At 45.4% G+C, this 25,937-nt stretch overlaps 1 protein-coding gene across 5 annotated transcripts in view; it reads left to right on the plus strand.

The window, feature by feature from the left end:
- TCF7L1 (transcription factor 7 like 1) overlaps positions 1–25,937 on the plus strand; it is a 157,806-nt gene that overhangs the window by 65,236 nt on the left and 66,633 nt on the right. The window lies entirely within an intron of this gene.

Raw genomic sequence — 25,937 nt, forward strand, 5'->3', positions numbered from 1 at the left:
GCCTTCCTGCCTCTGGTGCCAGTGCCCGGTGCTGCCTGTCCCTGCCACCCGGGCTGAGTGGCTGTTCCTCCTGGTTCAAGTTAGAGTCGTAGGTTCCCAAGGACGAAATTGTAATCCGATCCCCACCCCAACTCACTATGGTGACCTCAGTATGTGTCTTAGCCATTTTGTACTTCAGATTCTCTGTCTACAAAATGGCAACCTGCTGATCTTTTTTTTTTTTAATGTGGAAGAGACAATAAAATGAAATCCCAGTTCTAACAGCCAGAAACTGTGAGCCATTTAAAATTTTGTCTGTCTTATGTTTATGAGAAAGGATAAAATAGCAGATACCTAAACCAACACCAGGGACTCCTTTAAAAGCTCAAATTCTAGGGCAGTGGTTCTTAATTCTGGCTGCACGTTAGCGTCGACTGGGGAGATTGTGAGAAACACTAGTCCCTGAGCCCCACCCCAGACCAATTAAATTATAATCTCTGGGAAGGGAAGTCTAAGCATCTCTGTGTTTTGAAAGGCTCTCTCTGGGTCAGTCTAATGGGCAGCCCTGGTTGGGAACCATTGTTTGGAGTATGCCAGTGGATGTAAAGCTTTCTGGCTTTATTTCCAGAAATACTGGGCAAGATCATTTTTCCCTTTATCTCTTTATGTAATTAATGGCTTAAAAAATACATCCTATGTATTTATTTAATTGAGATAAAATTTATCTCTAAAATTCACCCTCTTATGAAAGTGAACAAGTTGGTGGTTTTATTATACTCACAGAATTGTATAATCATCAACACTACCTTGCTCTAGAACATTTTCATCACCCCAAAAAGAAACTCTTATCTGTTAACATTCCCTCCCTCTTATCTTCTTCCTCCAACCCTGGCAAGCACTAATCTATATTTTGTCTCTCTCGAGTTGCCAGTTCTGAACATTTCATATAAATGGTGTCATAGAGGGGCACCTGGGTGGCTCAGTCAGTTAAGTGTCCAACTTCAGCTCAGGTCATGATCTCACAGTTCGTGGGTTCAAGCCCCGCCTCGGGCTCTGTGCTGGCAGTTTGGAGCCTGGAACCTGCTTCAGATTCTGTGTCTCCCTCTCTCTCTCTGTCCCTCCCCAGCTTGTGTTCTCTCTCTCTCTCTCTCTCTCTCAAAAATAAACATTATAAAAAATTTTTTTTAATAATAAAATAAATGGAGTCACAGAACATGTATCCTTTTGTGATTGGCTTCTTTAACATAACATAATTTTTTCAAGGTTTATTCATGTTATAGGATGAATCAGTACACATTCCTTTTTTATGGCCCAATAGTATTCTGTTGCATGGATATACCACGTTTTGTTTATCCACTCATCTTTTTTAAAAAACTTTTTTAATGTTTATTTTTGATAAAGAGAGAGACAGTGTGAATGGGGGAGAGGCAGAGAGAGAGGGAGACACAGAATCCGAAGCAGGCTCCGGGCTCTGAGCTGTCAGCACAGAGCCCGACAGGGCTTGAACTCTAGAACTGTGAGATCATGACCTGAGCCAAAGTTGAACGCTTATCTGCTTAACAGACTGAGCCACCCAGGTGCCTCCATCCAAGCATCTGTTGACATATGTTTGTGATATTCCCACTTTTTGACTATTACGAACAGTGTTGTTATGAACATTGTGTACAAGTTTTTGTATGAAAATACACATGCATTTTCAATTCTTTTGGGTGTATAGCTAGGATTGGAAGTGCTGGGTCATACAGGAACTCTATGTTTAAAAATTTTTTTTTTCAACGTTTATTTATTTTTGGGACAGCGAGAGACAGAGCATGAACGGGGGAGGGGCAGAGAGAGAGGGAGACACAGAATCGGAAACAGGCTCCAGGCTCTGAGCCATCAGCCCAGAGCCTGACGCGGGGCTGGAACTCACGGACCGCGAGATCGTGACCTGGCTGAAGTCGGACGCTTAACCGACTGCGCCACCCAGGCGCCCCGAGGAACTCTATGTTTAAACATTTGAGGAATTGCCAGCCTTTTTTCGATGTAGCTCACCAATTTACACTGCCTCTAGTAGCATGTAAAGAGTAGTTTACTGTCACTATTTTTCTCTCAGGTCTAGAGCTGAAGGCAGCTGATAAAGTGTGTATTGAAAGTCTTTGTTGGGGCGCCTGGGTGGTTCAGTTGGTTAAGCGTCCAACTTCGGCTCAGGTCATGATCTCGCAGTCCGTGGGTTCGAGCCTCGCGTCGGGCTCTGTGCTGACAGCTCAGAGCCTGGAGCCTGTTTCAGATTCTGTGTCTCCCTCTTTCTCTGACCCTCCCCTGTTCATGCTCTCTCTCTCTCTCTGTCTCAAAAATAAATAAATGTTAAAAAAAAATTAAAGAAAAAGAAAGTCTTTGTTTTCCCACAACAGAGGTACTACACCTCTGTTGGACCTATTGTCAACTAAAGACTGAGTATTTTTTAAGTCTTGAAATGATAGATTTGCGTGCAGGTATATTGTATGCACCTGCACTCTGGGGGAATTGATATTTTAATTTTAATTTAATTTAATTTAATTTAATTTAATTTAATTTAATTTAATTTAATTTAATTTTAGAGAGCATGTACAAGTGGGAGAGAGGGGCAGAAGGAGAGAGACAGAGAGAAAGAGAGAGAATTCCTAGCAGGCTCAGCATGGAGCCTTATGTGGGGCTTGATCCCACGACCTTGGGATCATGACCTGAGCCAAAATCAGGAATCAGATGCTCAACCAACTGAGCCACCCAGGTGCCCCAGGATTGATATATTGATAGAAGCCTTTGGGGGCAGCAGGCAGGAGTGCTTCTCAGCTCATGTCCTTTATTCTAGTTTGTTCATATAAAGATTTCCAGGTGGTTTCTCCACTCTTGTACATTTTTAAAACAGTGGACATTATGTAAAAATTAAATTACCACTGCAGTTGGACCCTGGGGATTGATAAGTCGCTGATAAGGACTGTCATCCACTTGGATGCTTTTTTTTAGAGCCCTGTTACTAAGAACTGACCAGCATTTCTTTCCTTGGCTTGACTCCCATCTGTAATTCACAGCTGACCTTTTATTATTGAGAAAGAAAGATAGTTCCAAATGAAGGTATAGCCATTTAGGAACATTAACTCTCACCTGTCGGGCTCCTGCATCCTGCCTGGAGGGGCTTGGGGCAGCGGCCATGGTGGAAGGTGAGGGCCTGTGTCCCTAGGACTGGCCCTGTGACTTGTCCGTTGGGATTCCATCCACCTTGTTAGGAAGTTAGTGGCTGTTCTACCGACACAACACTGATCTTGCCTTGTTGGCGGCCCTTTTATCCCTGAGACCGTTTGTGTTGGATTTTGACCAGACAGGCTCTGCAGTCCTCCTGGGCCCTGTGGACTGTGACCACAGAATGTGTCAATGGGTTAGTGGTTTTGTGCCACGTTCAGATTCTGATAGAAGATGGTTAAGGTCATAATGCAAAAGCTGTATGAATATCTTGGTTCTGCTTGCATATTAGGGACAAAACAACAATCCTTCTTACTGATTAACCTGTCTGTTGATTAACTGCCACGTCCTGGGCTTCAGGATAGGTACTCTTCATAAGTTACTGTTTCATTTAATTTTCTGAAAAAGTCAATTCCAGAGCCTGTGATCCCTCAGCTAGCATGCGGCCCATACTGAATCGAGAGTGGGGTTTGTGCTAAACCAGACTAGCAAAATCTTAGCAAACTGAGGCCCTTTGATCTCAGTAGACTTGTTTTAAAGGATTTTTTATGGGTTGAGAACTGTTCTTGGTGATAGAAATCCAGAGATAATGCCTCCCTTCAAAGAGCTTATAGTTGAGTAGGGGGGCCATCATTTATCTCATGCAACATAAAATTGTTGCATGTATTATAATTGTAGTAGGAGAAAATGAACCCAGGACACAAACTGATATCAGCTATTTGGTTCCAGCAGAAAAGGAAACACAGTCTTTTAAGTATTTGTTGTCAACACCGTGTACATTAAATCCAGTCTCCTAAATGTGAACAGTGACTCCACTCCCTGGTCAGAGATGCCATTTGGGGTGACGCTGGGAAGGAGCTGCATGATATGCTATCACCAAAAAATGTTTTAGCTACGTTTATTTCTTCTACCAAGGATTTCTCAGATATTTAAGAAGCATCTTCACTGATGCAGAAACAAATAGGGATTTCAACCGATTATTTTAAAAGTAAATCTCATCCTCTTTTATAATTGGTATGGGAAGAAACATTTCAGGATTGTTTATTCCTTGCTTCTCTAAATCTCATAAGCAGAGTTGATGCCCTATTGTCTCCCAACTGATTCAGGTCCAGGTTAGCACCTGCCTGCCTGACATGTGCACCTTGGTGATTGGAGGCCAGGAGTGGTCTGACTCCTTCTTGTCTCCTTTGTGCTGTTTTCTTCCTTGTTCCCAGCCACCGAGCTCTTCCCACTTTGAACCTTCCCTTGTGCTTCCCCTTCCCCACACTCTTCATCTGGGTAACCCCCTATCAGCTTCTGGGTCCCTTTCTTGGGAGGACTTCCCTGGTCCCATAACTTTAAAAAAGCTGTCACCTTTTTCTTTCTCACAGCTTCCTGCCCATTCTCCTTGTCTCAAACATATAGGTGCACCTGCCAGGTATTTTGAATACCCACAGGTGCCAGGTATCTGTCTCTCCAGGAGCAAAACCCATGTTTAGTCTTTACCCTCATTTACAGAACATCCATCATGGCGTCTAGGCCATGGTTGGCCTAAGTGGGCCATGTACCTAGCACATGGTTGGTACTAAGTGGGTAGATACCTGGGAGAATGGATGGACCGGTGAATAGATTGGCAGGTGGCTGGGTTCCTTCCCGGAACAGATACTTGAGTGCAGTGACATGGCAGGCACTTTCAAGGTACTGGGCACGTAGCAGTGAATAAAATGTCAGTTCTCAAGTTGCTTACCTTCTGGTTGGGGAGAGAGACAATGAACAAATACACAATGCGTCAGGTGGCGATAAAGAAAAGAAAGCAGAGTAAGGCACGTAGAGGCTAAAGGTCAGGATGCTGTTGCACATGGGTGTTAAGAAAGGTCTTGCAGAGGTGATGTTTGGGCACAGACCTGAAGGAAGTGAGGGAGTGAGCCAGATCTAATTCATCACAGAAAAGCTAAATTCTTACCATTCCTTGTTTTCAGAGTGATTTCTAGGTATGTGTTTATCTTGTCACACAAGCAGTTTTAGTTTTTGCCACAAGTCTGGAGCTGAATACTCGAAGTCCAGTGCAGGGGGAGCCTCTGGAATGGTAGCAGCTACCTTTTTTGGTGGAAGAAGCAGTTCCAGAAAGGAAAAAAAAAGTTGTTTATGGACTACATTTAAAATTTTCATTTACATTTTTTATTTTTGACAGAGAGAAAGAACACGAGCAGGAGGAGGGGGGGAGGGTGGGGCTTGATCCCATGACCCTGGGATCATGACCTGAGCTGAAATGAAGAGTTGGATGCTCAACTGACTAAGCCACCCAGGTGCCCTTGGTCCCCAATTTTTTTTTTTTTAATTTTTTTTCAACGTTTATTTATTTTTGGGACAGAGAGAGACAGAGCATGAACGGGGGAGGGGCAGAGAGGGAGACACAGAATCGGAAACAGGCTCCAGGCTCTGAGTCATCAGCCCAGAGCCCGACGCAGGGCTCGAACTCACGGACCGTGAGATCGTGACCTGGCTGAAGTCGGATGCTTAACCGACTGCGCCACCCAGACACCCCTTTTGGTCCCCAATTTTTTACCTTCAGTTTGTTTTTTATTATCTTGAGGAAGTGATAGATCATGAAATTTTGATTTTATTTTTTCTTTTTCCCCTTGGGAGTCAATGTGAAATTTATAAGAGCAAGGTTAGTTTTCAAAATATTCTGGGCTTTGCAGGTCCAGAAGCATTTGTATGTCATTGATTTCTTTTTCCTCCATATCTTTGATAGAACTTTACAGTAGTCACCGAATAATAGAGTCAGATATTTCTCTTAATCTAAAAAGTGCCACATTAAAACAGGTGCCTAGTTAGGAGAGTTTTCTCCAGGGGAGACAGATGAATGTACGCATCTAGTGAGAAAGCCGACGAGCCATGCAGGGAGGGCCTAGGTGGTGAATAAGGCCATAGATCCCTAGGCAGCATCCCAAGGAGGAAGGTGGTTGGGACTCACATGGGTGGCGCAGTCGGTTAAGCGTCCGACTTCAGCCAGGTCACGATCTCGCGGTCTGTGAGTTCGAGCCCCGCGTCAGGCTCTGGGCTGATGGCTCAGAGCCTGGAGCCTGTTTCCGATTCTGTGTCTCCCTCTCTCTCTGCCCCTCGCCCGTTCATGCTCTGTCTCTCTCTGTCCCAAAAATAAATAAACGTTGAAAAAAAAAAAAGAAACCCAAGTGACATCTTCACCTTCCTTTGCTCAAGCCTGTGGACACGGTTACACATGAGGTCACTGGCACTTGTCCTGTTTGGGTACATGAATGAGACAGGAAGACTCAGCTGGATGTTCTGTGGCCCCTTCCATGTCGCATCATTTGGGGATGGGGCTGCGGTGCCAGGAGTTGCTGGCCGGCCTGCTTCTTTTCCTGTGATCTGCCCATTGTCCGTGCTCCTGGGAGGATCTGCTTGGACCCTGAATATCTGAAGGGACTTATTGGGTCAGAAGAGGGAGTAGAGAACTATAGGGAGGATGCTCAGAGGCGTCAGACCTGCAGAACCATCAGGACAGTGATTCTCAAAGTATGGTCCATGGACCTCTGCTTCAGAATCATCCCGGGTGCTTATTGAAATGCGAGTTCCTGTGTCTTCCCAAGGTACAGCATTGACACTGACAAGCTATCTCTCAGGGCTGGCTTGGGGAGTGCACCCTGGTAATAGGGAGCAACACCTTTGCATGGAAGCCTACTGCTGCAAATACTGCATTTTCAAATTATAAGATGACTCCCCCCACTTCCCAAAATGTATCCTACATGCACATTCCCCAGGAGTCCAGTGGAGCAGATGGGGAAATCAGTTAGAATGTTAATGAACTAGGAGTGCCTGGGTGGCTTAGTCTGTTAAGCGCCCAACTCTTGATTTCAGCTCAGGTCATGATCCCAGGGTCATGAGGTCAAGCCTCACATCAGGCTCTGTGCTGTCAGCACAGATTCTCTCTCCCTCTCTCTCTGTCCCTCCTCAGTTCATGCTGGCTTGCTCTCTCAAAAATAAACATTAAAAAAAAAAAAAGGATGTTAATATATTAGGAAACTGTCTACCTTCTTTGAAAGGAACTCCATTTGAGATATGGAGGTCTCTTGGTAAGAAAAGAGAGGATTTGAGGGATGCCTGGGTGGCTCAGTCGGTTAAGCGTCTGACTCTTGATCTGTGCTCAGGTCATGATCTCAAGGTTCATGAGTTTGAGCCCCTTATCAAGCTCTGTGATGATGGTGCGGAGCTGGCTTGGGATTCTCTCTCTCTCTCTCTCTCTCTCTCTCTCTCTCTCTCTCTCTCTCTGAAAATAAATAAATAAACAAAAAGGAAGGAAGGAAGGAAGGAAGGAAGGAAGGAAGGAAGGAAGGAAGGAAGGAAGGAAGGGAAAGAAAGAAAGAAAGAAAGAAAGAAAGAAAGAAAAGAAAAGAAAAGAAAAAGAAAGAAAAAGAAAGGAAAGACAGCATTTGAATCTCCATATACCTAAAATCCTAGAGAAGGGGAGGATCTGGGAGGGTCTGTCTTAGGCTGCGCCCATGGGGACAGGACATAATCTTCACAGGTCAGTGCTGATTCACCAGTACTTGAGTCCCAGCCCTGTGTCAGGCCTCATGGGGGGCACTTTTCGTGATATGGCCATTACTCGCTCCTTATGGTGACCTCAGCTCTGCCTCTCCCTTGTCTCCCAGGCCCCCTGTCTTGCCTGGCTCTTTCCCACACATACTGAATGTCCCCATCTTCATTCCAGATTCTCCTGGGAACTGTGTACCCTGTTGGGGAGGTCTTGGGCCTGTCATGGCTGCAGTCCCTCACTGGCACCCTGAAGTTTCTCCCGATGGCTGGGATCTCTAGCAGCGTGTCAGGGTCATTGCCAGGTAGACAAGACGGATAAGAAGTGCAAGGGCCAGGGAGGGAGAGAACAGGGTTGCATTGGTACAGTAGCCAAGACAATAAAGACTGGAAAGCCAGAGGGAAAACAACCACTGTTTATAGAATGTCTACCTGGGAAACCCAAGAGGATCAAGCAAAACCCACCATAAACAATGGGACATAGCCAAGACCGTCCAAGGCAGGAAGTTTTCAGTAAGCCACTGAAGGAAGCGTCAGATGACAGTGTGGAGGGTTGGGTGCATCCGGGTTGTTCCCGACCCTTTGTCCTTGTCTGGTGGGACATCTCCCTTCCATGGGAGATGACAAAGGAGCAGCAACTTGAGGTTCTGAACAATAACACGGCTCCTGGAGTTCTGCCATGTGCCAGACCCGGTTCTAAACATGGATTTCAAATAATTTAATCCTCACACCGGTCCTGGGAGGTAGGGATCCCCCGTGAGCACCGTCCTCATCTTCCCATTTTCAGGTAGGGAAAGTGAAGTGTGGGGAAGCACGGAAACTGTCCCAGGGGTCACACTGCTCAGGAGTGCTAGAGCCCAGGGGCCGCACCAGGCTTCACCCACATGGTGCTGCCTCTTGCTACACAGCGTGATGAGTCTATTCCTGGAGACAGCTTTGCTTTTTCACTTTGAGAACAACCCCCACGTAGTGGGGGTTTGGCAACACTGCTGAATAAGCTCGGACAGTGTTCAGGCTTCAAGGCAGACAACGTGGTCCTGAGAGCTCAGGGAATTTCGTTATCCAGGAATCCAAGTACTTTATTATTTACTGAGAGCCATTAAAACATAAACAATTCCTTCACTAATTAATTTGGGAATTGACTTCCCTGCCTGGAACCACCAAGATAGAGCATCTCAGCAGTTACCTATGTCTGTTCCGTGAGCTGGCAGGAGCATGCGTGGTGTGGCTACTAAAGACTTTAGGAAAGAGACTAAGCCCCTCTGAGCGTCACAATCTTCATTCATGTAAAAGGAAAAGGCTGGGGGGGCACCTGGGTGGTTTAGTCGGTTGAGCGGCCAACTCTTGATTTTGGCTCAGGTCATGATTCCAGGGTCGTGGGTTTGAGCCCCATGTTGGGCTCTGAACTGAGCATGGAGCCTGCTTAAGATTCTCTCTCTCTCTCTACCTCTGCCCCTCTCCCCCACTCTTGCTCTTTCTCTCTCTCTCTCTCTAAAATAAATTTTTTCAGGGGCATCTGGGTGGCTCAGTTGGTTAAGTGCCCGACTTTGGCTCAGGTCATGATCTCATCATTCATGGGTTCAAGCCCTGCATCAGGGTCTGTGCTGATGGCTCAGGGCCTGGAGCCTGCTTTGGATTCTTTGTCTCCCTCCGTCTCTCTCTCTCTGCCTTCCCCTGCTCTTGCTCTGTCTGTCTGTCTCTCTTAAAAATAAATCAACATTAGAAAAAAATTTTTTTAATTTTTTTTTAAAGAAAAGGCAGGGCACCTGTGTGGCCCAGTTGAATATCCAACTCTTGATTTAGGTTCAGGTCATGAACTCAACAGGTCATTATGGGGATTAAATGAGCTGGTGCATGGAAGGGTCTAGAACAGTGCTGGCACATAGTAGGGTCTCTGTGTAGGTAAGTCTCTCCTCTGTTCTACCCAGGAGGTCATGAGGCTGTGAAGGGTTTCACAAACCAAGATGAATGAGAAGACCTGCTCCTTGTCCTCCATTAGCTTATAATGTCAGTAAGAAGAGCTATCTGAAACCACAAACATTTAAATCATAATTCCAGGCGTGGGAAGAGAGACCTCACATAGCAGTGCCTGGGCAGCTGCACGATGCAGCGTTCAGAGCAGGCATGACCCGTGCCCGCTGTCCCAGTCTCCTTTCAGATATGGCCTGGGGCTGGAACTTTTTACAGAATTAAAGAATGTCATGTAAAAGGCCATATTTCCAGCACCTCTTGAAACAAGAGAGGTATAGAGGGTCTCAGAAATGTCGCAGTGCAAGGCTCGCACTCCTGCAGGGTAACAGCAGCACCCCTCTGATGGGCTGTACCCACCCCTCCCTCAGAGCCGAGTTGTCTGGGCTAAAGCCTGGGCCGGGCTCAAACGCTGGCCCCCACCACTTAGCAGTGGGCATGACCTGGTCTCTCTCTACATCTGGGTAGTGATGTGCCTCCTACTAAGTCTTGTGGGCGTTCAATGGTTAGTTCAGGTGAAAGGCCGGGTGCAGGGCTTGCCTCCCAGGACACACCCGATAATTATTATTGTGGCTGCTGTTACTGTGGGGACTACACTCTGCCTGGCCCTGGGAAGCATTCGCATGTTCGACCTGTGGTTCTGGGGAAGGAAGGCTCACGAAGCCTGGGGTCTTGACGGTTTTTTCTAAGAGCTGTGTGTTGAAGAACCGTACTTGGGCGAGGGAGGAGAGAAGATGGAGCAGGGGGACCCGCAAGAGTAAAGTTTGGAGCGGGAAAGTGTGCGGTACCCAGTTGCTGCAGATGCGTGCGGTCTTCCTACTGTTGAGAGTTTTCTCATGTTTCCGTGCAGGTGCACGTCAGTATCTTCAGTCCTTGAGGAGGGACGTCCTCAGTCACAGGCTGGGTGTGCACGGTCCTCGGTACAGCAACACCGACCCGCTGAGCCGGCTCTGGTCGGGGCCATGGTGGGGTCCAGACAGAGTCATGGGAAGGTCAGAGGACCCTCCTGTGTCGGTTACAGGATCAGGCAGTAGACCAGCCTTTTGAAACTCCCCCGAGACTAGAACCAGACACAACCCGTCCCCCCAGCAGAAGAGGCTGTTTGAATGGAGGAGTCCTGGAAGTGGGTGGGGTAGGCGATGAGGTGAAAGGGAGGTGCGCAGGCTGAGTCTGGGGAGATGAGGTGACCCAAGGGAAGCCCAGAAGATGGAGGGGAGAACAAAGAGAAGGAAGGAGAAACCTCCAGTTGTCCTGTGTGCTGGGGGCAACGGAGGTCTTTTAGGGCTGGATGTGGGAACGGACTGTAGCCTTTTTTGGATCCTGAACGGCTGCAACAGGAGACTGCTTTGGGCTTCAAAATGCTGAACTTGGGAGCGGCCTTTGTCTACCTCAGTTTCAGGTTCTGAAATTGTCTAATGGTCTTCATCACGGACAATCAGACGTATCCCCACAAATCAAGAATATGCTGTGATTCTACTCTTTCTCCATCCAAATGACACCTCCAAAAATATCCCTCGTGAAATCCCATGCCCTGAGTTTTATTTGGAAGGTAGGGTCACTGTATTTATGTGTCAGCCATAAATACTTGGATGAGAGTATGAATTCCTAAGGGTCTGCCACTTCCGGCTGGTAGTATTAGATCCTTTGGAAGTGTCCTGTGTCGTAATATGCCAACAGATTTAGAATTTTAAGCAGTCATGGAAACAAACAGGTGTTCAGTGCAGCTAAAAATAAGTACCCTGGGAAGTGAAATTGGGGCCATGCCAAGGAGTTAAGGTGAGCAGCACTGTGCTTTAGGAGGTGGTCAAGACTGTGGGGAGAAAGCCAAGAAAAGAAAACCCTGCCCCCTCTCAGCGCTCAGGAGTGTTCGCCTTTCTCAGAATCTCTTGTCTGTCGTATTGGCCGTTTTCATCCTCTCAACTGGAATTTCTTGCGACCCCAACCCCACATGGAGCTTTCCTGCCTAGATTTCCCGGTGAGAGGCCCAACCCAGCAGGGGCAGCTCCTGTGTGGGGACGGTGAGTGGGTGGCCTCCTCTTGTCCTAGGCGAGTGCGTCCCGCCGAGAGTCTCCTGGGGTGATGAGCGGTGTGAGGGTGACTGGGAGCGCTTTGCCTCAGCAGCCCGAACCTGGAGAGGACTTGGAGCCCAGACATTCCAGACCATTTAATCCTTCCCCTCCCGGGAAGGGCCTCAGCCACATCCTTCATGCCCTGTTGCCCTTCCTGAGGAGTGAAGGGTGGTGGCTGTCAGGGTGTCAAGGATGGAGAGTGACAAGTGGGGTAAACACAGCTTGTTACCAGATTCAGTTACCGGCAGTGCTTGAGGCTCAATGGTCAGGGACTTGTCCACCCCTTGAGGACAGGGCATCTTAGACAACACCAGCAGGGTTCTGGGAAGAGGGGTTACAAGTGTCATGGGATAGTCTCATGAAGCTGATGTAGCAGGCAGAACTAATTATGTTATCTCAGCCTTTCATTGCTGGTAACTCTGAATCCGGAACCTTGCTTTGACCCTGACAATAACCAAAGTTCTACAGAAGACCTGTCTTTACGCCAAAGGCGTGTTGTGTGATTCTGTTTGTTCAAAAACAAGCAAAAGTATATATGGTGATAAAGGGTAGAACAGTGGCTACCTTGGGGGCAGAGGAATGCTGACTGGGAAAGGGACATGCGAAAAACCTTGTAAAACGGGTTCTAGAAGGTTCCATCTCTTCATCTGGCGGTGGTTACATGGGTTTATACATATGAAAAAGTAAGTTGAGCTGTACCTTTAAGATGTGCGCACATTACTGTATGTATATCTCAATAAATAAGAAAATGAAGGAAAACGTGCATAAAAAGGAGGTCTATTAAGAGAAACACCTTGGCAACATTTGGTAGCCTAGTTTTTTTTTTTTTTTTTTTTTTACCACCCTCGGAGTTTGCTGCTTCGTGGCCCCAGGTCCTAAAATCTGACTTGGTTCAGCCAAGAAATCTAAAACACCAGCCACCTATGGAGAAATAAAGTAACCACAAGTCTCTTCCAAGTTTGACAGTCAAGAGAGTAACTCGGAAAGTGCCAGCCCTGCATCCTGAATGAGTCTCTCCATCATTCCACAGCTTAACAAAGTTATTGGGGCATCACGGTCAAGCTGACCCAACTTTAACTTGCTGCTCTGCCACTCAGTCGCCCTGGGACCTTCTAGAAAACTGTCGCCCTCTCTAAGGCTCAGTTTCTTCATCTGTGAATTGAGTGTTCCTCAGGGGGGTAGCTGCAAAGTACTCAGCTCAGTGCTCAGTACTTCGCCAGTGATGGGTGAAAGTTAATGCTGCCACCACCTGCAGTCAGCTGCTGCTGATTGTCACTGTGGCCCTCATCGCCGAATCATGCAGGCTTGGAGGGCCTTCCGGGACCCGCACTGCTCTCCAGGGAGATGCTTTGCATCTCTGCAGTCGCTCTCCCAAACGCTTCCCACATGACCCAACTGTTCATACAGTTGGGGCTGCTCCAGGGCGCAGAGGCCCCCTCTGGCTTGGCAGGATGCTTTGGCTGGAGCCTCTGCTGGTTCTCAGAGCAGGAGCGTGGTCGAGTCGGACGACAGTGTACCCACGTTGAAGCAGCTGTGGCGAACATCTGGCTCTGATTATCTGGCTGGGAATGGCTGGGGGTGGGAGCGCCGTGATTTATAGATTGCTCCTCTGGCTGTAAATCCCATCTCTAATTGTGACTTCTCTGTCCCTAATTGTTTGCAGAGAAGAGAGGAGCTCAATGGCTTACAATCCCTGGCAGGGCCGGAGGCTGCTGGGGGGTGAGGTTTGTTGCTAGGACACCACCGTCTTTGTTTTGGTCCCTGCTCAGCAGTGTTTTTAAGGCCCTGTATACATTTCTCTGTATTGTTAATGTAATTTGTTCAGGCAGTGAACAGCCAAGTTCAGCCGAAGGAATCCGATACTCATAACAGAAACACCAGAGGCCAGGTTTTTGTGGTCAAATTAGGGTTTTGAGGCCTAGGAAGAGAATGAAATGTTTGAGCTGGGCCAGGGGGACAATCTCCCTTTCTCCTCTGTGCTAACGCTGGCCTGGGTTCAGCCTCCTTGCGGAGCTTGGCTTGGGGGGCACCACGTCCACCACATTCAGGGCTGTGTTAGGTGGGGAGCAGGGCTGCCCTTCTCCCAGAAAAGGAATGCAGATTTTATTCCAAAGGGATGAAAGGAGGCTCACAAAGTGTGGGTAAGTTGGGGCCCTCTCTGCCCAGCCTTCTCCTCACCCTGGCTCCAGGCACCTTTTATCTACCACTCCCGCCCCTGAATTACTGGACTGGTGCGGAAATCATAGTTGGGATCTGTCGAGAAGGTATATAACTGTGCAAAATGCAGTTGGCCCCTTTCCGTTGCCTGTGAAGACTCGATACCCCACTTACCACCTGGGAACTTCGCGCTCTGCTGTGCTCGGAGTTTTCCGGAATGATGGATTCCAAACAACTTTCAGTGAGTAGTTAGCGATGTTAACTCGGTTCATCCTACCTTCTTCATTTTGCCTCAAAACAAAACAAAACAAAACAAACACATCAGTCCACATTTTCCGCGCTTTCTTTTGCTTCTAGAATGCGTCCATGTTGTGAAATTAATCAGGCCAACATTTCCAACCCCCTTCCTGCCTGCATGCCTGCCTGCCTGCTTTGGAAGGATGCCTGGTGTGCACGCATCCGTCCATCCATTTAACAATTACTGAACACCTTCTGTGGTTACCAAGTAGAATATGATAGGGTCCTGGCCCTCAGGAGCTTAAAATGCAGGGGAACAAACAGGAAGACCAGTCTTTACAAAACATGTGACAAGTGGCTGGCAAAACAGAGTGGACCATCACCTGGAATACCTTCAGATTCTCTGTCTCCCCCCCTCTCAAAATAAACATTAAAAAGAATTTTTTTTTTTAAATGAAAAAGGACTACTCAAGCCTGGAGGAGTGAGGGGGAGGCCCTGGTGAGGAGGTGTTCGGGCTGTGCCTCACAAGGGAACACTTAGCACTGGCTCTCGTCGTGGCCTGGAGCTCACTCTCCTTCCTTCCCTCTGTCCAGGGGCTGGAAGGACCCTGGGGAGGGGAGAGAGATGTCTTCTTGATGACCTCATTATCCCTAGAATGCTGGTGATTGGCCAGAAGTTTTCACAGGCTAACCATCTTCCATTCAGAAGGTGAATTGCATGTGTGTTGAGATTGACTCCTGGTGTAGACACCTCTTGCCCTCACTGTGTCTGGACTCTAACATCTTCAACTAAGAACACCCTTCTGCATGATGGGCATCTTCACTGAGCCTAAGTGTTCATAAATCAGTTGACCAGATCATCCAGTGAACTATACTATTCTTGATCATTGCGAACACGAAATAGGCAGGATTGAAACCAACCAGGCAAATTATACCGACTTTCACCTGAGAAACGTAACCTGCTGTCTTAGCAAGATATTTGATTTTCATAAAACTAATTGTTCACAGAAGAGGAAAGTTAGGGTGTTCTATACTCTTAATTTCCAAGATCCTCATTTAAAGTGAAATGAGTCTAAAGGAGGGAAGCCACTTTCTGTTTCACTTTCTGTTCACCCTTGATGTCACGACTGGTGTCAGAGCTTCATGGCTTCTGGGCCCGTGTCCCAGCACCATGCTCTGAAGCCGTGTGACTTGCAACGTTCTACCGCTTACTAGTCTGTGCCTGTGTGCTCACCACTGCTTCTCAGGGTTCTGTTGGCATCGTTTACTCTTGGAGCAGTTTTTTGACACCCCCTACCCACCACTGACTTAGATATTCCTTGCCCGATTGACTTCTGTACCCTTTCCCCCAATAATACCCTATGCTAGCATTAAAGTGGCACTAGTTTATATTAAAACTGTTGTTTTCTCCTTTGCCTCCTCCATTAGATAATGAATTCCTTGGGATCAGAAATGGTGTTTTTCTGTCCCATGCCTGGAAGAGTACCTGGGAGGTGTTCACTGTGTATTTATGGGCTAAAAATTTCATGTATGTGTCTTTTATCCATTAAGAAATTTGGCTTTCCAGACGATAGATGCTCCCTCGTCAAAACGCTAAAATTAACTTTAGCCGTTTCAGTGGAAGTATTCTAAAATGCATCCTACACTTTTCTAACTTCTTAAATTATGAAGAGGGAATCTTTTTTGTTGCATTTTGTTTTGTTTTCGATGACTCAGGATCAGCTTTACGAACCCCAGTTTTATGCAGGGCTGAAGGGAAATGAATTTTTCACAGGCTTTTATGGTATTGTAAAACCATTATGTTTGAGTTGAAAGAACAAAAACTTTAAGCCATCTAGTTTATCTTATTTTACAGACCAGGAAAATGAGCTGGAGCCAGCAGCTAGGTCTTCTGAACTTCCTAACTGGGTGTATTTCGCATCATCTCACACCCCCACCCACCTCTTCTTTCTGCCCTTCCCCCTCCCTAGTAACTGAAATGAGGCTGTTCTGTGTTCCCTGCAGTTGACTGCCTCAAGCTGGGAGGCTGTACATCTTTCTGGAAAGGTGAGGTGCTGAGATCTCTAACCTCTGTCTTGTCCATTTTTTGCTAATTCCCAGAGTTGGGAGTTAGCGCCTCTCATCTAAATATTACACTTCTAGTGGATTAAGCTTCTATCATATAATCAAGATCTAAGAAGTGTTTAGTTTCACTGAAAAACTGACATAGTGTCCTTTACTAGAGTTCTTGCTCTTTTGTCTATGGGAGGGGTCCCTGGATCTTTACCTAAGGTTTACTAACTTGGTTAAAAAACAGTACTTGGTTTTTAGACAGCCTGATCGTTTGCAGATTAAGTGCAGGTGACCATCTAGGCAAAGGGAAACACTGAAGTAATAATACAGAAAGGTACTTTGTAATGGAGGGTAATGATGATGATATAAGATGTTCAGAAAAGGTTAAATGTGTTCTTTAAAAAAAAAAAACGTATGTTCTTTACTTTCTGTTTAAAGAAAGATGCAGGATCAGAGAAAGGCAAAATTAAAACCATAATGAGGTGACAAATATTAAATTATGAGAATGCAGGTGTCAGCAAGGATATACATTAATAAATGATGCTTAAATCATTATAAATACTTTGAGGAATGTCTTGGCAATATCTAGTAATTGAAGATGCACAGGGATGCCTGGGTGGCTCAGTCAGTTAAACGTCCGACTCTTGATTTCAGCTCAGGTCATGATTTCACAGTTGCATGAGTTTGAGCCCCACATAGGGCCCTGCACTGACCATGCAGAGCCTATTTGGGATTCTCTCTCACTCTCTGTCTCTCTCAAAAGAAATAAACTTAAAAAAGAAGTTGAAGATGCACATATCTTATGACCCAGCAGATCTCTCACATGTGGCACAAGAGACATGAACAAGAATAGCCATTGTTGCACTGTATCTAATAGCCTAAACTAGAACAACATAGTAGCTATTGATATAGAAAATAAGTAGACACATAAACACAGCCATATAGTAGAATACAGGGAATTAACCAGATCTACATGTACTAACACAAGAACAAATTCCAAAAGTCTAATGTTAATTAGAAAAAGCAAGTGGCCAAAGAATACCTAAACTGTGCTGCCATTTATATGAATGTTTAAAACTCCCAAGAGAATGATAATCATATTGTGGCTATGTAGGAGAATTGTCCTGGTGCTTAGGAGATCCGTGCTGAGGTATATTGGAGGATAAGGTATCACAATGTCTATAAATTGCTTTCAAGTGGCTCAGCAAAATAAAAGTATGTGTGTGTACATGTATAGGGGAGAAAGGTAAACCTAAGGCAAATTTGGGAACATGTTAATGATGGTAAATCTGGTTGCAGAAAGATGGGGTTTCATTATATTTCTCCTACAACGTTCCCATAAATTTGGACTTTTTCAAAATAAAAAGTTGGAGAAAACCCCTAAATTGAGCCTGTAAATTGTAGATCGTGCATATGTAATGAAAGTATTAAAACATGCAGAGCTATGCTAAACAGCATGTTTGGAAAATAGTTATGTCTGGGGAAATGTATGGCTGAGACTGGGGGCTTTAGCTGTATTAGTATCACTTTATTTCTTTTTTCAAAAAAGTTAGGTGATGGGGTACCTGGGTGGCTCAGTTGGTTGAGCCTCAGACTCTTGATTTCGGCTCAGTTCATGTTCACATGGTTCGTGGGTTCCAGCCTCGAGTCGGGCTCTGCACTGACAGCATGGAGCCCGGTTGGGATTCTCTCTCTTCCTCTCTCTGCCCCTCCCCTGCTCATGCACATGCACATGCACATGTGTGCGCTCTCTCTCTCAAAAATAATTAATTAAAAAAATAAGGTGAGAATTCTAAGATCAATATGGGAAAATGTTACACTGTTTAATTTAGGTAATGGATATGTTAGTGTTTCTTTTTTGTCTCTTTACATTAGATATCATTTTATTTACAGAGAGATGGTTCCTAACTGGAAATAACACTTTTTAAAACTACAATTAGGTAAATGAGTTAGTTTCATTTTTTAAATTAAAAATTATTGTTAGATAACTGATACCAAAACCCTGATACCAGACAAGGACACCATGAGAAAAGAAAATCACAGGCCAATATTCCTGGTGAATATAGTTGCAAAAATCCTCAAAAAAATATTAGCAAACTGAATTCAACAATACATTAAAAGGGTCAAGTGGGATTTATTCCAGGAATGTAAGGATGGTTCAACATTTGCAAACCAGTGAGTATGATACACCACATTAGCAAAATAAAGGATAAAAAAAATCATATGATTGTCTCACTAGATGCAGAAAAAGCATTTGACAAAATAATGATTCAAAAAAACCCTCTTTGGGTGTAGAGGAACATACCTCAAATAAAGGCCGTATATGACAAGCCCACACCTAACATTATACTGAATGGTGAAAAGCTGAAAGTGTTTCCTCTAAGATCAGGAAAAGGAAGGAGTAAAACTGTCACTGTTTGCAAATGGCATTATGTATAGAATACCCTGAAGATTCCATCAAAAAACTGTTAGAACTACTAAAGAAATTTCAGTAAAATCAATACAAAGATCAATACAGAAAAATCTGTTTATATTTCTATACACCAATAATGAATTATCAGAAAGAGAAAATTTTTTCAGCCTGTTAAGTGTCCAACTTCAACTCAGGTCATGATCTCGCGGTTCGTGAGTTCGAGCCCCATGTTGGGCTCTGTGCTGACAGCTCGGAGCCTGGAGCCTGCTTCGGATTCTGTGTCTCCCCCTCTGTCTGCCCCTCCCTGGCTCACTCTCTGTGTCTCTCTGTCTCAGTAATAAATAAGATGTGAGGGTGCGGGTATCCCCAGCTCCAACTGGATTTAGTTGTGCTGAGAACAGCAAGGAGGGAGAGGAAGGAAGCCACGCCCAGGGAAAAGTGCACAGGGGACCACGGACGGTGAAGTACGGCAGACCGCAATTTAACATTGCGTGGCCTGCACTTGCTAAGTCTTCACAACGAACTTATTCTTTAGCCCTCAAAGCAACCCCCTGTGATGTGTGTGCTGGTCTTTACCTCTGCTGAACACTTGATGACACAGAGGCACAGATAAATGACTTCGCAGAGGTTGCCTGTTCGCAAGTGGCAAGGGCAGGAGTTGACGCCGGGCAGACCTAGAGTCAGGGTTCCCGACGCTGAGCTCTGCTGCCCTTCATGTCCGTGCCGTTTCCATGTTTTGGTGGAAATCTAAGGCCGTAAGAGTTTGTCCCCCCAACTTCTCTATCCTACCTGCCTTCCCATTCTCCTGATCACCTAAGGCAGTCTTCAGTTCCTCTTTCCCTCCCGTGTCCCATAATCATCATTCAGTCTCCAGGACCTGTTGAGTCTCTGCCACTGTCCTCCAGTCCCAGAATCAACTCCAGCCCTTCCCTTTTTTTTAACCCTCATTGTTTTTTAACCTGCTGCCGCACCCTTTCTTCATACCACTGTCTTGCCTGCAACCCTCCAGAGCATCCTCACTGACCATACAATGAACACAGGGTCTCACTTTCTAAGGCAGGGAGCAGAGAGTGGACTTGGGTTCACATACCACCTCTGCCACTTTCTTACCCTGCAACTAATGCATGGTGTCCTCTGCAAGATGGGGACTTTGAGACGGTCAGATGTAGGAAAAAACGTGCATAGCGTGCTTGGGACAAGACAAGCGTTTGGGCCCAGAATGAGTTAGTGCTGAGTCTTCTCGCCTATGTGGTTTTACGGTTTTTCTAGTATCTGCCTAAGAAAGCAAACTACAAAAGCCTTGCCTACTGAATATCTTTGGATTCCTCTTGGTCCCACACCGGTGCGCTTTGAGCTCTCATTACTGGTTTGGTCTCCTCTCTGCTTACAAAATCAAAACCACTCCTAGGACTCGACTCAAACAGGGTCTCCCTGAGGCACTGGGGATCCGTTCCTCCCATAAACTACTAGAGCATTGGCCACCGGGACCCCACTTCTGGGTCTCCCAGACCATCCAAATTTCAGAAAACTTGGGTAAGGAGAGGGGTTGGCAGAACAACACCAGCTATATATAGCATTTGTACCAAGTGAAGAGATTAATTAATAGAAAAAACTACCCTCTACTATCTCCATAACTTCACTTCAAAAAGAAAAATTTAGTAACAATAATCAAGAAAAGGAGGGGCGCCTGGGTGGCTCAGGTCATGATCTCCTGGCTTGTAGATTCAAGCCCAGTGTTGGGCTCTGTGCTCAGAGCCTGGAGCCTGCTTCAGGCTCTGTGTCTCCTCCTCTCTCTGCCCCTCCCCCACTCACGTGCTATCTCTGTCTCTCAAAAATAAATAAATGTAAAAAAAAAAAAACAAACAATTTTTTTTTTTTTGGAAGAAAAGGCGGCGGCGGGGGTGCTGGGTGAGGAGAGAAAAGAAATCTACCCAGCCATGCAGAACGGTGCTGTAGGCTCTGTAAATGTAGCTTTAGGAAAAACTTTACCCTTAGTCCCTATTTCTACCATTTTGACAGGAACCACCAGTGTTGGCTACATCTTTGAATTCGTCTATGTCTTATTTCCCATCCTCCTTATAAGGTTTTGGGGGTCATGGCATTTGTCTTCACTGAGCAGTTTCTCAAATACTTAAGACATTTGATTGGCTTACAATCAGCCATAAACCATTTGGTGGTATTGGGTATTTGTTTTTTATTCAGTCATTATTGAGTAGCTGCTAGCAGTCTGGGGGTGTCTTAGGGACAGAGTTATAAGACAAGATCAGGTCCCCAGCCTGGTGGGACTGTATTTCAAGCGAGGGAGTGTCCAGTTATGGGTGAGGACGTGGTGCTGGGAAGGAACAGCCTATGTGAGTATGGAACACGGACTGACTCCTAGGGAAGCCTTGAGGGAAGGGAAGGAAGAGTGGGTCGGGGCTCTCTCCAAGGTGTGCACCTGACTCAGGGTCCCCAAGGAGTTCTCAGTGGTTTGGATTTAGTCAGGAAGCAAGGAAGCAGATGTTGAGATATGAGCTGCTGAGGTAACAGAGTTCTTAGAAATTAGGGCCTTGTTTTGAAGGAAGCTGGAGAACTATTGGAAAAAGTGTGATATAATTCTAATTTTATAAAAGAAAGAAAAAAAAGAGAAAGAAAAGAAGGAAAGGAAGGAAGGCAGAAAAAGATGTGACCATCTGCATACATGTATGTTTATATGTGGGCGTACATTCTAGAAAGGAGATAGGGAAGTTTCACACCGGTCTGGGGAGAAGCATGTACAGGGGGAATATTTCCTTGTGTTAATTGAGCTATTGGAAGAAAGGGAGGGAAAAGTAGTGTATATTAAAGAAAACTTGGATATTAAGGAAAGGTTTTTTTTCTTTTTCTTTTTTTCTTTTCTCTTTTCTCTTTTTCTTTTCCTTTTCCTTTTCCTTTTCCTTTTCCTTTTCCTTTTCCTTTTCCACATCACTTAGTAATCCTGTCACTCAAACATAATCATTCAAATATATTGGACCAGCTTCTGGCAGACCTTTCTTGTGGTGTGGTTTTTTTTGTTTTGTTTTGTTTTGTTTTGTTTTTTTGTGAGAGTGAGCACAAGCAGGGGAGGGGCAGAGAGAGAAGGAGACAGAATCCCAAGCAGGCTCCAGACTGTCAGTGCAGAGCCTGAGGAGGGGCTCAGACCCACGAACCGTGAGATCATGACCTGAGCCAAAATCAAGAGTCAGATGCTTAACCGACTGAGCCACCCAGGCTCCCCTAGACTTCTTTCTTTTTAACCATCAGTGTCTTCTTACGGAGGTGTAATTTGGAGTCTTGCTTTTTTCGTGTGATATTCTCCCATAGCACGTCCAACTGACACACTTAACCATTCCTCTATTTTTAGAAATTTGTAGTTTTCTGGTATTTTACTGTCATAAATAATAATGCAGGGCGTGTCTATTACGTACAAAGCTTTTTTTCTGAGTTTGGCATTATGACCCTAGATTCCCAGACATGGGCTTACGAGAGTAAAAAGCTAGGAACGTTTATACAGCTCTTCGTTGCCGAATTTCCTTGCAATGGGCTGACCCTGTTTATACCTCGGTCTCCCACAGAGTGCCCATTCCTTCTGTACCTCTACACGGCACTCTCATTTTTGTGGGGCACAGTCAAACGGATTCTAAGTCTTTAAAAAAAAGCAATAGCTTCAAGTTTTCACTGTTTTTCCTTGGCCCTACACTGTGTACAGTTGGCCTGATTGTGTTGCCAGAGGAAAAGCCTGAGGGGGTGGGTGGATATAGCCTTCTAATTAGCTGTTAGTTTGTGTAAAGGAACAAATGTCTTAAGCTTTCCAAAACGTAGTCTAAGCTTGGATAGATCCCTTGACTTTTAAATGTCCGTTCCCTCAGGATTAGTGCTCTCTTCAGGGGGGAAGAACATATAAATGTTCCCAGAAACGTTATAGGGCACGTTGAAAATACTTTGAAACTGCAGGAATCTTGTTGACGGATGAGGTTGCTAAGCTAGCCCGAAGGAACAGCTCCTTTCTGTCACTGATGGTCAGCGCCCTTGGGAAATCAGGTCTGTTAGGATGCCTCCGACCCCAGGACTGCAATACTGGCCCAGCCACAGAAGAACATCTCTTCTCGGCGGGCTGATGCTTCCTCCCAGCAGCCTTGTTTGTATTTCTTCTTTGAGTTGTAAGTGGGTTTTTCCATTCCTCAATTGCTCTTGGAGACCTGAGAATCACTTCGCATCTGAGAATAATTAATCACTAGCTGAGATCACAGGGCTATCTGGTCCAACAATTTGTTGTCTGGCCTCTGCCTGGACACCTGCAGTGATGGGGGCAGCCCAGAGCAGATTGAATTCCTCCTTGTCCACGTGACGGCCTTTCACTCTTCAGAAGACAGCCTTCTCCTGTTGTCTTCTCTTCACACTGAACATCTCTAGACAACATAGTTTTGAACATCTTCAGCCTGCTGCTCTAATCTGGATCTCCTGGAAGGGGGTGTATTTGAAAAGCAGAACACCGTTCCCTAGGCACCATTGGAGGATGTCCGCCATTGAAGGAGCTTCCTGTTTCAGGCACCCGTGGGGCAGAATTGACTCCCCCAAAGTTATTGTCACATGTGTAGCTGTGACATGTGCTGTCAGTTCAGTCATATCCCACTTCTATACCCTCGGTGGTGGGAGGTCTGTGGTTATAGTACTTTGTCTCTGTTAACTGTTGTCATGGATTTGCCCCCATTTTTCCATAACATTTAGCGGTTATGTGTGCAGACTGTCAGGTCAGGATGGATTCAGGTCCTACCCTGAGCTACTCAGATAGCTTCCCTGTGCCTGTTCTCTCATATGTAAAATGGTACTCTGACCGCCCCACCTGAGATGGTCATTGTAAGGATTAACTGAGTTCATATTAGCACAGTACTTGGAACAGTGCCTGGACATTGAAAGACAATAGACAAGTTAACTATCTGTCACTGTCACCCTGTTGAGATTCTTTGGTGTCTTCATTGTGTTCTCTTTAGGGCCAGCCAGGGAGCCTCCCAGATCAGCAGCCAACATGGCTCACGCCCCAGGGCTGAGCGGCTTAGAGCTGGAGAATTACGGCTCTTGTGCCTTTCCTTCTGGCCTGCCTGCCTTCTGTTTTTTTATTTTGAGGTTTATTTTGGTTTGGTTTTGTGCTTTATGTGCGTTTGGTTTTGTAATTATTATTTTATTATTTTTTTAATGTTTTTTATTTTATTTTTGAGAGAGAGAGAGAGAGAGCAAGATCGCGTAAGCAGGGGAGGGGCAGAGACAGGGAGACAGAGGATCCGAAGCAGGCTCCACACTGACAGCAGAGAGTCAATGCGGGGCTCGAACTCATGAAGAGTGAGATCATGACCTGAGCCAAAGTTGGACCCTTAACCGACTGAGCCAGCCAGGCGACCCTGTAATTGTAATTTAAAATCTCAGGGGACTTAATAATACTGAACTTGACCCGATGGTGTGTGTAAATCCACCATGTCTTTCTTCACCGTTTCTCTTGAATCAGATTTTTTCCTCCGAGTTTCTGCGCCCACTTATTCATTACTCAACCAATACTGACTGTGCACCTTCGGTGGGGACCGTACTGTTCTGGACACAGGCCACAGGAGCAATCTGAGTGTCCTGGTGAAACTGTCATTTCAGAGATATGGGTAGACATCAGGGATATGGGATATGGCCTCTGTGAGGTTGCGTTCACCCTTTGCATGAGGACCTTGAATTTGATCACTCCTGTTCAACATATGACCATGAACCCACTTGAGATCATAACTGCTGTCCTTTCACCCTTCTTTCCACTGTTTTCTCTCCTGCCCACTAAGGAGCATCTCCTCCACTATTATTTTCCCTCAGTTGGCATACTCACAAAGAGCAACGTCTCAAAAAATATAAACGTTGATGTTCCCCACCCAGTCGTAGGTGTCCTTGGAGTAGTTGTGATCATCCATCCAGCGCTTCAGATCTTGAATATGTTCATCTTTACCTCAACCTGGTTAGAGATCACAGCAACAGAGATTTAAAAGAATGGGCTGTACTTAGAGCTTGGCCGATATGATGTAGGAGAACAAAGCAGATTTGTTATTTTATCCTGGCCTGCAGAGTCAGCACACTGTTTTCTTGCTTGTTCTCTAAAGGGCTAAATTTAGATCTTATTTACTTATTTACTTACTTATTACTTACTTTATTTATTTTTTACATACTGTGAAATTCACTCTTTGTGGAGTACATTTCTATAGGTTTTAACAAATTGTACCACCACACTTACAATCTAGAACAAGTCCACTCCGCCCCCCACCCCCCAAGTCCCTCTTGGCAACCCCGTTCAGTCAACACCTCCCCTACAGTTAGTCTCAAACCCCGGCAACCACTGTCTAGTCTCTCTAGTTTTGCCTTTTCCAGAATGACATCTAAGTGGATTCATACAGTGCGTAGTCTTTTGAGTCTGGCTTCATTCGTGTAGTCAAATGTATTTGAGACTCATTCACGTTGCTACTTAAATCAGTAGCTCCTGTTCGTTACTGATTGGTATTCCATTGTGTGGATGAGCCTGTGTTTGCTGATCCATTCACCTGTTGAAGGACATTTGGATTCCTTCCAGTTTTTGGTGGTTCTGTATAAAACATTCACCTAAAATTTTTATGTGAGAGGATAATCTTTTAATAAGGCTTTTTGCCTTTGTGCTGATTTTACTTTTTACCTCTCTTGTTTAAAGGCTGCAGAAATTTTGGTAGAATGTTTGATAAATTACAGATGGCAGTGCAACTTTGGAAGGAATGCCTCCATTCTTGCAAAAAAAGAGATCTCAAGAATTCCCAAACAAATGCCGAAGCCTCTCTCATCTCTAAGAAGTACGGGTTTTGAACCACATTCACCATCCACTGGAATTCATTTTATGCCTGAAGTGGATTGTCTACTTAAATTTTCGTTCTTTTTTGGGGGGGTTGATGTCTTTTTAAGTCACAAATGCACCACAATGCTGAGCAAATGATACAGATGCCAGAAGTCCAGGAATCACAGAACAAGGGTTTATCCTCTCAACTTTGGACATGTGGGAAGAAGGGTAAGGTGACCAGAGTGTGTAGACACACTGGCATTATTCTAGCACAAGGGGAGAGTGTGGGGAATGGGATGAGACCTGGGGATTTAACTTGTTTCTGAAGGGCATTCCCAAATCCTGCTCTGGAATAATTCCCCAACTACCATTTAATCAGCTCCATTAAACCCTGCCCTGTCTAGTGCACTGTGCTCCAGACACAGCTCTCCTGGGCTCTCAGTAATAGCTCAATTGTGTGTAAGTGACTGTGAAGAGGCTCTGTGTGCTGGATGAATAGCCCCTGTCTCCA

Source organism: Felis catus, chromosome A3 (assembly GCF_018350175.1).
Source record: "Felis catus isolate Fca126 chromosome A3, F.catus_Fca126_mat1.0, whole genome shotgun sequence".
NCBI classification, from domain to species: domain Eukaryota; kingdom Metazoa; phylum Chordata; class Mammalia; order Carnivora; family Felidae; genus Felis; species Felis catus.